Raw genomic sequence first — 14475 nt, forward strand, 5'->3', positions numbered from 1 at the left:
TGAAAATATTCTATAGAAAATACATAAATATCATGTGTAACCAGAGATAATAACGATTACCTATCAGAATGAGAGTGTAGCAACTTGTATGTAGTAATTCCCTGGATATTATATTAAATGCAATACATAAAGATAATTTAAACATTAGTTAACAAGGTTTCATTTTGAATCTAAATGTAATTTCGAAAATGATATTCAAACTAAGCCTCATTTATAATACGGAAAAGTATATGCAAATGATATTATAAGAAAGGATTTTCTTTTTCTATTTCAGAATATCTTAGTTTATAAGGAAATTGTGCAATTTAAACATCCATTGGGTAAAGCTGTTTAGTCTGATCAGTCAAACTCGAATTTCCGTTGCATATCAACGTTATGGTTTATTATCAGTAGAAAAATAATAATCTTGTAAACAAAGCCTTTTTAGGCCGATCTTGCAAGCACATTGAACAAGAAACTTTTCGCTTACTTGATTCTCTGTTGTTTCAATTGCTCTCTCTCTCTCTCTCTCTCTCTCTCTCTCTCTCTCTCTCTCTCTCTCTCTCTCTCTCTCTCTCTCTCTCTCTCTCTCTCTCTCTCTCTCTCTCTCTCTTGTGCTCAACCGAAATACCGAATGTTTAATGAAATTCCAAGTGGTTAAATTTAGGAAGCATAGACACAGATAAAATGTAATATAAAAGAGCTGACAAATAGATATTTCGAACCCTTTGTCTCTCCATCGCTTACTCAACGAAAATAAAAGCGAAACACTTTCCAATCTCTATTGCAAATAAACGTCTTTAAAAAGAAAGGAAACATTTTGATAGCAGATAACATCAGAGTTATTGATCATCAAATCGTAACATCGTTAGTTCCCTTAACATCACAATCAATGTTAGATGAACCTGACTTTTAATGATTAAAGCAAGAATCATCATTGAATGAAATCTTAGTCATTCACTCAACACCTTTGGTTAGGGTCGAGATGTTTCATGTCTTTCACTTACTGGGCTACTCTTTTTAGCACTTGTTACTATGTAATAATAATAATAATAATAATAATAATAATAATAATAATAATAATAATAATAATAATAATAATAATAATAATTGACAAGAACAGATGAAATTAGAATCAAATATAGAATTTTGAATCCACGAGACTTCACAAAATGTCTCGTGCTATTTTCGCCATGAGTCATAAAACTGTAAAGAGAAGAATCTCTTGACTTCAAAGGCAGATCTTGCATGAGGAAAAGCAAGAAAGAAAGCTAGATAGAAAAAAAGAAAGAAAGACTCCCTGAGAAGAAAGTGTTTGTGTGTAAAGACCCTTGAAGTTGATCGACAAAAATTGAGAGAATCGAAGAAAAAGAAAGTGAGGAAATACGCTTCTTTTCCTTCGATTTTTTTTTACGTGAAATAAAATAAGAGTACTCATTTCTACGCTTGATATCTTTGTAAAGGAAGGAAATTCTTCGGAATAGAGAAATGTAAAGGCTTAGCCTTTATTCCATTGCAATATATCATTCCTTAGCATTCTGCATAAATATATATGTTGAAGAAAGGAGACGAACCAACCGAGTTTGATTTCGCAATTCGTAGTTACGAACAAAAAAAAAATGGTTCCCTTCAATGGCTGACGCTTCAGGGAATTGAAAGAGTGGGAAAATTCTATTTTGTCTGAGGGAAAAACGGGGGAAGGGAAAAGGAAAGGGAAAGAAGGTGGAGGGAGTTGGTACATAATCCTTTACTGTTTGTGCTTATTGAATAAAATATAAAATACATGCAAAATGAAATGTTATAACACGGATAATATAGCGAGTGAGTAGCATTAGAAAATAGTACTGTACACTAAATATGTTTTGAACATTTTCTTTTTAGATGAAATAAACTTTTGTTTCCCAAGTGAGAATTCACAAAGATTAGTTCTGAAGAATGTTGTTGCAACACATTACAAAACTATTACTGTTTACTGGATCAAAAGTCTTTTATCAGGGAAGGTCAATTTCGTGGTATACAAAGCATCCAATTGACTACTAATGAAGAAACACCATAAAAACATAATCTATTCATAAAAAGGATATTAATAATAATAATAATAATAACAATAATAATAATAATGATAATAACTATACTCAACTTTTTTTGATAAGGCGCATTTGAACTGACTCTTAGCGGTGCCTTTTTAGCTCGGGAAAATTTCCTCCTATCTGATTGGTTAGAATTATCTTGTCCAACCAATCAGGGATCAGGAAACTTTTCCGAGCTAGAAGGGCACCCCTGCGAGTCGTTGCAAGTCTGCCTCACAAAAAAGAATTGACTATAGATATTTCCAACTCAGGACGGATATTCTTTATGAGATTGGCATTGTCCCTCGTTGATGTCGCTCACTCTCACGCAGTTCAATGTAATATTGCTACATTTAACAGTATACTTAAGAAGGCTACATGATAGCTGTGTCTTTTCAATTGTAGATATTACCATGCAATTTGGTAGGAACAGAGAAACTATGTTTCAGAACAAAGTAAATAAAAAGGTTGGAAGCCAATGACACATTTTTGAGCAGCTTATGGGTGAAAATCTTTATTTTGTCATAGGATGAAAACCAAATTTTGTGAAGTGTTGTTGTCCCGGAATGAATCAGAAGAAGAAAAGAGGTCAAAGTAACATCGTATTAAAATGAAAGATATTTTTTATAATCACCTGAGGCCAAATTGATCTCATTAGAATTAGCGAGGGGATGGAGTAAAAAGACTGAAACTCAGCTGTTTTGCTGCGGTCAAATTATGATATTTTATTAACTACATTTTTCTAAATATTTAGGACACGTTTATAATATGACATTCATATTTTTTTTTTCTTTTTCAAATACAACACTAAATATTTTCGTAAAATTGTGACCAGTTATCTTCTTGTCACTGCTACTTTGGTAATTTTACATAGCCTTAGCATAAATGTTTATTATAATAATAATATTACTACTACTATTAGTATAAATAGGAATAATGAAGATCATGTAAATCTAGAGCAAGGTTATCCAAGATAAGGTTAAGTTTCTGCAACCATTACTCACGAGAAAGTATTTGGGATGTGTTTAAGGTTTCATAGTTCTCCTTCACAACATGATCTTCACGGTATAATCTATTTCCGAGGTCATCTAATAGTCTGTCATTTCTAATATTCGAATGCCAGAGGAATGGAGAGGAAGCCTAATCAACCCCATCTATAAGGGGAAGGGAGCCATCCATGAATGTGGCAACTACAGAGGCATGAAGTTTATAAGCCATACTATGAAGATATGTGAGAAGATCATTAAGAAGAGACTCAGAGATGAAACAACAATTGGTGAAGGACAATTTGGAGTAATGCCTGGAAGAGGGACTGTATATGCAATATTTGCTTTAAGGCAGAGGATAGAAAAACATCGGGAGAAAGAGAAAGGATTACATATGGTCTTTATTGACCTGTAGAGGGCATACGATCGAGTACCACGTCAGGAGTTGTGGAGATGTATGAGAGAAAAGGGAGTCCCTGAGAAATACATAAGAATCACCCAAGATATGTATGAGAGGGCAGAAGCAAATGCTAAGAGCAGTTTAGGCCTAACAGAAAGTTTCCCAGTAAATGTGGGACTACATCTGGACTACATTTGATCTGGTCATGGATGTAGTAACACGAGGTACTAGAGATCAGTCTCCTTGGTGCATGCATTTTGCTGATGATGTTATATTGTGTAACACTAGGCGATAGGTAGTAGAAGAGAAACAGGAGGAGTCTAGAAGAGAAGTGGAAAATAGAGGATTGAAGATCAGCAGAAAAAAGACAGAATATTTGAGATTGAAAAGTGGGGAGAATGGGGGAGTTAGTTTACAAGGAGATAGATTAAAAAGAGTTGAGAATTTAAAGTATTTAGGATCAACAGTTGCAAAGGATGGTGATCTGGGGGCAAAAATAAACCACAGAATACATGCAGGATGGAAGAATTGGAAAAAGTTTGTGGAGTACTATGCGACAGGAAAATAGGTGTTAAGTTGAAAGGTAAAGTACAGAAGACAGTTGTGAGACTGGCAATGATGTATGGAGTGGAGACGTGGGCAATGAAGAAGACAGAAGAGAGGCTGGATGTGGTAGAGATGAGAATGTTGAGATGGATATGCGGGGTGACAAGAAGAGATAAGATACGGAATGAGGTAATTAGGGGTACCACAGGAGTTAGAAAACTATCAGATAAGACCCAAGAAAGTAGACTGAGGTGGTATGGTCATGTCATGAGAAAATATGAACAGTATATTGGGAGGAGAGTGATATAAATGGAGGTAAAGGGAACGAGAAGGGGAGGGAGACCAAAGCGAAGGTGGATGGACTGTATCAAGGATGACCGTCGATCAAAGGGATTAACCGGCGATGAAGTGTGGGACAGAGATAGATGGAGAAAGCTGACCAGAAACATCGACTCCACATAAAGGTGGGAAAGAATGCAAACAAAGAAGTAAATCTAGAGCAATCAAGAGGACAAAAACAAAAGCAGAACCAGAATCCATATAGTTCTGTAAACAAACACTGCATCCGAATATCAGAAAGGACGGACTCTTAAATGAGCTCGGAAAAAGATTATACCGTGGTGTTGTGAAGGACAGCTATGAAACCTATATGAACATCCCAAATACTTTCTCGTGAGTAATGGTGGCAGAAACTTATCCTTTCCCTGGATAACCTCTTCTTCCATTGCATGATGAGACAATACAATTTATTCCTTTCATTTACACTAACTTGGAAAGTTTATATCACGCAACGTGGAGAAAGACCCATTCTAAATAAATACATGAGAAAATAAGAGCGTCTGAGAGAGAGAGAGAGAGAGAGAGAGAGAGAGAGAGAGAGAGAGAGAGAGAGAGAGAGAGAGAGAGAGAGATATTAGGTAGGAAAGGCAGAGAGAGAGAGAGAGAGAGAGAGAGAGAGAGAGAGAGAGAGAGAGAGAGAGAGAGAGAGAGATGGATAAGGTAAGAAAGGCAGAGAGAGAGAAAGAGAGAGAGAGAAAGAGCGAGATGGAGAGAGATATATATATAAGGTAGGAAAGGCAGAGAGAGAGAGAGAGAGAGAGAGAGAGAGAGAGAGAGAGAGAGAGAGAGAGAGAGAGAGATTGATGTAACTGTCACATTCCTTCTTTACAGGTACCAAAATGGAGTTTTAAAAGCCAAATATCGTCTTTATATATAACTAATATGAACTCTAACCTATACTAGAATGTGAAACTTAAGTTCTCAAATGTTCTTTTCTTAATTATTATTGGACTTAAGTGTAGAAAATAATTGTTAAAAAGCTGTCGGACTACTCCTAAGAAGCACTGGTAGCATGGTGGAAAGGATTCTCACAATTGTCGAAGAGCAATCATTGAAATCAATTTGCTTTGGATGGATGATAACAAAGGTTCTAGGAAGATTGACAGTTGATAGATATTATTAGAGGAAGATTTTATTAACTGAATGGCTTACACTTAAATGACATGGTTTATCGATCAAAATTTTGTTAATGACATTAAAAGCCATATAAATTTAGTCGTTATAGGAAAGGCTAGCCTGGGAAAATACTCAAAGTTTGTGGCACCTATTATACTCTGTGAATATTTAATGGAAAAGGCTCATAAGGAAAAGAATCATACTAGGCATGGATAGAGGAAGATAACAACACCTTGTTCACGTTTAATAGAGCAGAAACCGAACACTAACATTACGGGTAAGGAAATAAAAGAATAGAAGAAATGAATATTTTGGCATAGAAAGAATACCATTGCCGAAGGTGTCTGTCACATCTGAGAACATTAACGGTGAAATGGGAAAGTCTTAAAGCTAACAGTAAAAGAAAGGAAGTGGTCCACAAGAAAGTCCTTTTTTTCGGTCTTGCCACTGTATTATTTATTAGGGACTTTAGGAGAGAGAGAGAGAGAGAGAGAGAGAGAGAGAGAGAGAGAGAGAGAGAGAGAGAGAGAGAGAGACTTAATATCATATTTTTATTTGCTCTACTCAAAAATGATGATTTGCAAATATACTTTAGACAAATGACAAAAAAACTGTCATCATGGGACTCTTTGCTTGAAATATCCTAAAATATCTCCTCTACCTTGGTAAGATGATTATAAAGATAAGTAAATGCCCAAAAGCTTTCTTGCCAACGACTGGATGCAGTGTTAACTAAGGTTCATTATAAGGGATAACTATATTTCTGCATCATCCCTGGCGGTAGGGAGGCGCCATTACTTGGGTCAAGTGGATAGATCATAATATTATGGAGATGAAGTTAAACTCCTAATTCAATGGCCTAACCTTGGGAAGTTGAACTCCTAATTCAGTGGCCTACCCTTGCGAAGTTGAACTAATTAAGTGGTCTACCCTTAGACTCTACCCTTATAGTGAGAGAGAGAGAGAGAGAGAGAGAGAGAGAGAGAGAGAGAGAGAGAGAGAGAGAGAGAGAGACTGATAATCAACTCGTGAAAAGAAAGATATGATCTGCGGAGAGCAGAAAATAAGGATTTTTATAGAAGATGATAATAACACTTGAGTCAAAAACCCTACTTTAACGTTTAGTATCATCTGCTCATCTAAGGCCTGGTGCTTGTGTGAACGTCATCTTTTTTACATATAGATTTTACTCGATTGCAAGTATAATATTGTGTTTCATTGGTCTGAATGCTTCTATAACACAAATACAAAAAGAAAAAAAAAAAAAAACATTTAACTGATCTGTTGCCAATTCCTTCGACCTAAACCAATGATACCCTTACTTGCCTATCAAGGAATTGTTTTGCTGCCATTCCAATAGATCTGTAGCCCGAATAAATGCTAGATTTTCTCTGCAGCCAATTCATAAAGTTTAACATTCCCGAAGCTGACTGAGAAAAAGGAAATGTTTAACAAGAATGATGATCAGAAACAGAGTGCGAATTGCATTCGTGGTCTAATGTTAGGTCGGAACCTTTCCCGCGGATTTCATTTATTTTTTTTATCTTTTATTATGAAATATACATTCACAATCTTACAATTTATAATATTTCCTGTGTATTGGTCCAGAGATCGAAGTCGTGTCTGCTTTCCCAAGGGTTTCAAATCCTCAACCCTGCTCATCCAATAATTCTCTTTTCTCATTATAATAATAGTAATGATATCAATAATAATAAAAATAATGAAGGGGTTGAAGATACATATTCTACATATTCTAAAGGTTATATTATATTACAAATAAAGTAAAAAAAATTATATTACCCCCTTGAGCTTTCTTTTATTCTTATCCTGAGTAACATTCACTCTTGAATCCATAAGAAATATGTAAATTATATTTATTTGCTTCTGGAAAAGTGGTGTTGATGAAGACAATTTAAGCTAATTGTCAAAATCAGGGGCTCGTTGAGTTGCTATGATGCAAGTCGAAAGTTTTATGTTTTCTAGTCTAATGACTTTTGCATCAGAAATAAAACTTTTCCAAAAGAAAGTTTTCTCTAAATTTCCTCAAGTTTCATAACCCAATTATCAAAACATCTTGATTGCAGAAATTCTGTAATCAAGATGTTTTGATAATTTCCTTTTGTTAATACATGTGTATGAGCTTTTTACAACAAAAAATGTCTTACTTTGTGATAAAAAATTCTTTTCGCTTTAGTCTTTGGAGCAAAAGTCGTGGAAAGTAGATTTAGCTCCTGACATTGATGAAAACACATATCATCTAATTGCAATTCATATAATTCATTTAAGTTTAATTTTCATATAAGTTATTATGATATTTATTTCATACTATAATTTTACAATTTTAATCATTTATTTGTCTGAATTAATTTCTTAATTTATGTACTTATAGTATTTTCATCTCACCATGAGTTATTCACCATAACTTTACCGTATTGAAGAACTGCATAAATGTTTATTAAGCAGAAAAATAATGCGGGATAGCATAATAGGACTTTAAAAAAGAGGGAAGAAAAATAAGAGGAAAATAACAAACAGACAGAGAATAAATCAACTTGAAAACTCTTCAAAGGTTTCCTCGTGAACAGAACATATTCCCCAGATCCCACCACAAACTCAATTAGTATCAACAGAATCAATGATAATTTCCCAACCACGACAAAGTCTCAACTGACCAAAGCCAAGGTCACAAGTCACGTGACTGACAACTCTGGAGGTCATCATCTGACCATCGTCAACACCTTCAAACAGGTCTTGGCCTCCATCCACACATTACCTCATTCAATACAATGAAGAAGAACTGCCTTCAATATTGCAACGTTGCTCTGAAATTAACTATTGATCGATTTGCCCAATATTGCAAGAGGTGTCATTGGTAGAGTTTGTCGATATAGGGCCGAGGTGAAGATCAATACCCAATTAATGGGTGTGCATATCCGATATGCCCAGCTGTCTCTGGGTCATTGGGGGAATTTAATTCTTTCGAACGATGGGAAACTAGAATCAAGATTGTTTTCTTAAGTGATATAATGATACCATAAGAAAGGTAATGCTCTGTACAGTCATGGTAAATTAAACCAGATTAATATTATCATTATTGGAACCACTTATATCTGATGTATCTGATGCTTGCAAACTTTCATACAGGATAAACGAGGAATGCAGAAAACAGGAAAAACGACAAATGGAAAAAATCCGCATCGAGCAAAGAGGACGAACGTAAAGCCCTTTCCTACTCTTACATTTTAATTATTAACAACGGTCTCACTACAGCCTTCCCTTCTATGCATTGTATAAAGGAAAACTAAAGGACTTTTCTATATTAACAAAATATAATGGAAAAGACGACTAAAACGTAGAATGCTCTCAAAGAATTTCGGTGTGTTCTTTGTTTTACCTAAAAGTGAAGAAATTTCTTTATAAATGTGAGAGGAGAGTAACTTGATGTTCTTAACTTTTCCATTCTTGAGGGAAGTCAGTGAAATAAGAATGGAAATGATATCGCTTTGCCCAGAGGGAAGAAACATTTTAGGGCAAAAGGAAAAATTAAGAAAAGATAAATGAGGTGTTCTAGTAATGGGAAGATCTGATTTCTGCATTCTCTCTCTCTCTCTCTCTCTCTCTCTCTCTCTCTCTCTCTCTCTCTCTCTCTCTCTCTCTCTGATTAAATAGTAAAGTTTATTGACTCACAAAACGAGAAAAACAGCGTTCGATTCTCTATATGTAGGCCTAATGTAGAGAGAGAGAGAGAGAGAGAGAGAGAGAGAGAGAGAGAGAGAGAGAGAGAGAGAGATAGCTTGTAACACATTTATTGTATCACAAGGGTATAGATATGTCATCCCTGTTTCTGAAGTCCAATTAAATCTAATCTCCTCAGATGGTGAGATCATGTCAGAATGACCTTCCATTACTTGGGGCTGATTGTAGCTGATGATTGGCAAGACTCCAATCATCGGATCTAATCCGATTGAGAGAGACATCGGGATTGGATCAGTCATCGATACGCTCCAAAGACGAATAGAAAATCTTTGGAAATCTATCATTATTACAAAGAAAGTAATAGTTATTAATATCCATTCGAATTATGTTTTCTATTCTAGATTGACTCAATAATCTAAATAATTGTTTACACGTGACTGCCATATTACATTCTCGTTTCTTTCATTCTTATCATTTCACTTTTATTGATTATAATAGTTATATTTTAATCATTGTGAAGTTGTTGCTAGAGACTATTGAGTAATGTTTCTCTTATGCCAAAGGATTCGTCCTTTTAAAAGAAAGATGAGGGAAGGAAACCAATTAGCTAAAGTTAAAGAAGTTGGACAGCTTGATACCCGAAAGCAGCACAAAGTGAAATATGTAATATATTAGATAAATATAATGTTAAAGATAATGTTAAATTGAAGGATATCCTACACAAAGTTCACAAGTAATTATATATTAAACATAAATGTTTTATTATATTAGCTTCCATTAGATTGATATATTAAGATTATTCATCTTATAATAATAGAATAATACTTCAATACTCACTTTCCGATGTTGTTCAGTTCCCTAATATAAAAGCAGCTCTGAATATCAATATTATTCCTCTCCTCCCGAGACGCAAAATACAAAGACGACTGAATGAAATAATGATGAAATTTGATGGTGTGATTCTGTGTCTCTTTCCCCCGGATGTCTTTTCCCTCAAAAGCGTTGGTGCTGAACCATCCTCTGAGCACAGCAAAAGAACACATTTCCAAAAAGTAACATTTGCATTAATGTTGGATCCTCATTTGCAATTCATTGGATTTCAAATGTTTAAGATGATGATGCGTCTCTTTGATTATTTTTATTAAACATATACAACAGTTTCATCTTGGATAGATTACTAGAGAGAGAGAGAGAGAGAGAGAGAGAGAGAGAGAGAGAGAGAGAGAGAGAGATTCTTTGGCCTCTCCCACTCCCTCTCTTTTTTTATTGATATAATAGAATAATTTAACTTAGTTTTCCTATTAATTTAAGTCTTTTGCGATAATAGAAATTCTATTCTTATTTCTAGCGGTATTTACATACACGACTAGCTAATTAAAGTATCTATTTCGTCAATCTCAGTTTCTTGGCAGGTAATAATTGTCCAAAGTACAATGATTTTTTTTTAGGTTTTTTGTTGCAACCGAAATTTTGGGTGTTGGTTATAGGAGACTGCGTCACCCACCTAAGGTCTATCGATCACTTCTCATTTATTTCAGAAGTTTATTTAAAAATGCTATTATTATTATCATTATTATTATTATTATTATTATTATCATTATTATTATTATTATTATTGACACATGAATTTCACTTTATTTAAATATTCAGTTTACTTTTGTTTTAAGGTCGGTTCGGCTTTGGCTATTCATTAAATAAGTTTAGTTTTTTTCTTCACGATTCAGTTGGAGCTTTATTGCTAAAGTGACTCCCAATATTCATTTATCCATCCAAGCTTTTTCCGATAGATTTTTTGAACGACCTTTTTTGATTTGTCTTAATCAACGTCAGCGCTGCCAGACAATTTCCACATTCACTTCCTAATATTTCTGAGCATCTCCCTAAAAGTTATCTAGAAATCTATATTATTCGTTTTCATTCTGTTTCTAAATTAGTGTTTCATGCTTTGGAGTTTTGTACAGATAACAAATAGTTAGGAAGCATCAATACTAAATCACTTTTATATCTGGCAAATTGAATTTGCAATTTTCAATCCTGAGGTTTTTCGCTTCATTTTTCGTTCCTCGGGAAAAATTAATTTTTATAATGAAGTTTACTGGATCCAGTTCACAATTCGCTCCTATTAATTCTGAATTGCACAATTTCATTCCTCAAATTTGGAAATAAAACAAAAGTTTTTTTCTTTTTTTCAGAATATTGGAGTGCCATCAATACTAGCGTAAGGTTGCAAATCTATTTCTTAGGGCGAGGTTTCGGCAAAGCAAAAAAAAAAATAGATCAAGAATTTTTCTGTTGCTTGATAATGAGGCCAAAAATCTCATTTTGAAAAAACACAGTTAAGAAACCATAGTTATATGTTATTAATGGGTAGTTTCTTATATTTTTTCCACGTAACAATATCCGATAAGTGAGATTAAGGAAACTTTAGTGTGGGAAACACATTTAGGGAATTACCACTATTATTTTGGGTGGCTTACGTATTGGATGACAAAGATCTTCATTCACCAACTAATTATGTGGACATGACCAAACTGACAATAGCAATACCTTAGCCAAAACCTGGATGGGTCCGGTGGAATTATCAAACAGAACCTCCGAGTTCAAGGAGACAGGGACTGGATGACGTCAAACAGGACAGCGAAATCTATAAAGAAAGACAGTCAGACAGACGGGAAAGGGAATAAAAGATATAAACAAAGAAGGTGACTGAAAGACTAAAACTTGTTTCTGTAGAATCGGTACTTTCGCTAACATCAGATTCTGATCAGAGAGAGAGAGAGAGAGAGAGAGAGGAGAGAGAGAGAGAGAGAGAGAGAGAGAGAGAGAGAGAGAGAGAGAGAATCTATCAAATGGATTTGAAAAGGGGAATTCACACTTTATGCACATTTGAATTTCCTTTTCATTTACACAAACTACTGAATACTTCATCGAATTCTATTTCTGCTTGATATTCAACCTTGAATTCCCCTTTTAGATTTGGATTTGAATCTGAAATGTGATTTACAGTTTCACCCAGCAGCATTCTCTCTTTGGATTTCCTGCAATGTTACCTTTGATATCAACTTTGTAAATAAATCCATATATATGATATAGAATAATAAAGAAAAATTAAAATGAGGCTGTGTCACACTGTCCTTTATAACACCTTTATTAGTAAACTAGAACATTTCTCTGTCATATTATTATTATTATTATTATTATTATTATTATTATTATTATTAATATTGTTGTTAACAATAATTTTATTACTAGCTAAGCTACAACCCAAGTTGGAAAAGTAGGATGCTATAAGCCCCGAGGCTCCAACAGGGAAAATATCCTAGTGAGGATAGGAAAAAAGGAAAATATAATATTTTAAGCAGAGTATCAACATTAAAATAAATATCTCCTATATAAACTATAAAAACTTTAACAAAACAAGAGGAAGAGAAATAAGATAGTATAGTGTGCTCGAGTGTATCCTTCAAGCAAGAGAACTTGCATATAAATACCGCGAAGCAACAGTAATTCTAGTATAGCTAAATCTATAGCGAATGCTGGAGAATTTGCCCGTTAGTATTCAATATACATAACTAAATGTGGTCGTTAAGTCCTTTAAAAGTATTTCATGAAATTATGTTCAAATTTCGCTCGTCGTTCTACACACGTCGATTATGATGCAATATATTTAAAAGGGAACACGTTCTGAACACGAATACTCTTCAGATCATCCAATGGAATTTCTGGAATTCTGGAATGATCCACCGAGAAAGATTCCAGAGTCTCAGGATAAACAAACTTAATTGAACGCAAGTTCAAAGACACACAGAAAGACAAAATATTTTATTGAAAAATTAGTTCTAATGAAATAGGCTGATATAATTTTTCTATATATCATTACTTTTATTATCTTTGTTATTAAAGGAGTTTGACCTCAAATTCCCTCTCTTCAACTTTTGTTTTGCAACGAAAAGAAACATCACCGTTGGAAACAGCCATTCACGGCGACAACAAGATGAGTTCTACTTTCTCTCTCTCTCTCTCTCTCTCTCTCTCTCTCTCTCTCTCTCTCTCTCTCTCTCTCTCTCTCTCTCGGAATAAGTCAAATTGTGTGTGTGTGTGTGTGTGTGTAGATTGCCATGCATATAGCATGACACGGGCTCTTGCCGCTGGGCAGCCCGTAAGAGGATTGGGTTTGTAAAAGGTATACTCCAAGGAGTAAAATTTATGTTAATAAAAGGAATGTTAGGTAAAAATAGGAAAAGGAATGTCAGGTAAGGGATAGGTAAAGGAAATGATATGTAAGGATGATGAATGAAGGATGGAATGGAATGGAATGGTACAAGACGTGACAAGGAGTAGATAGTAACCCGAAAAGGGGGTCTCCCTTTTAGGTCCACGAAAGAAAGTTTTTAGTCAGAGGATAAAGTATTGATAGTAGTAAGTCCCAGTAAGTAAAAGAGACTGGGAGAGGAGTGAAGGAAATTTTAGTAGGAGAGTAAAGGAGTAGGTTTAAACAAAAAAGTTTATTCCTGCTCTTGTGATGGGAAAGGGGGAGGGGGCCAAAACTGTGCTGCCCTCGGTCAGCTGGCACGAGAACGGCCCCCTAAGGATAGGGTAAGATGAGGGATAACAGGAAAAGAGGGTGGGAGACAGGAAAAACAAGAGCTGTTTCCTTATGAGGAAGACAGCCTTGTAATAGCTATTCTCCTTTTAGGATTAGGGAATTTGAAAGGAGAGGATTACAAGCAGGGAAGGATTATCTCTGCTCATTGGCTGGAAACTGGAATTGTTGCAGGAATTGCTGGAAGGTGGAGAATGATGAGAGGGAGAGGACTTTGGTAAGGATCTGTAAGGCGATAGGTATGAGGTCTTGCAAGGTGAGAGACTCAATTGCTTGAGTCAAGGTTTGGGAAGGGGAAGAGGATGAAGGTCGTTGCTGGTCCCTTTGGGGAGCAGTTGCAGGTCGGTGCTGATCCTTCTCAGGAACAGTTGTAGGTCGTTGTTGGTCCCTTTGGGGAGCAGTTGCAGGTCGGCGCTGATCCTTCTTAGGAACAGTTGCAGGTCGTTGCTGGTCCTTTTTAGGAGCAGTTGTAGGTGTAGATGCAGGAGCTATTGTAGATGTAGAAGTAGGAGCAGGAGTTGGCTGAGTTGGTCTTCTCTGGCGAGGAGTTCTCTGTTCTTTAGGTGGCTGGGATGGAGCTGGTTTGTTTTGGTTTGAGGAGGATGTATTCTTCATAGCTGCTATCCTCTTGAGGCGCTCTGGGCAGCGCTTATTCCAAGCATGGTGTGGCTTGGAACAATTGGGGCACTTGGATGTGGTTTGTCGTCCTTCTTTATGGGCCTTTATGCACACTTCTGTGCT

Source organism: Palaemon carinicauda, chromosome 25, assembly GCF_036898095.1.
Source record: "Palaemon carinicauda isolate YSFRI2023 chromosome 25, ASM3689809v2, whole genome shotgun sequence".
Taxonomy (NCBI): Eukaryota; Metazoa; Arthropoda; class Malacostraca; order Decapoda; family Palaemonidae; genus Palaemon; species Palaemon carinicauda.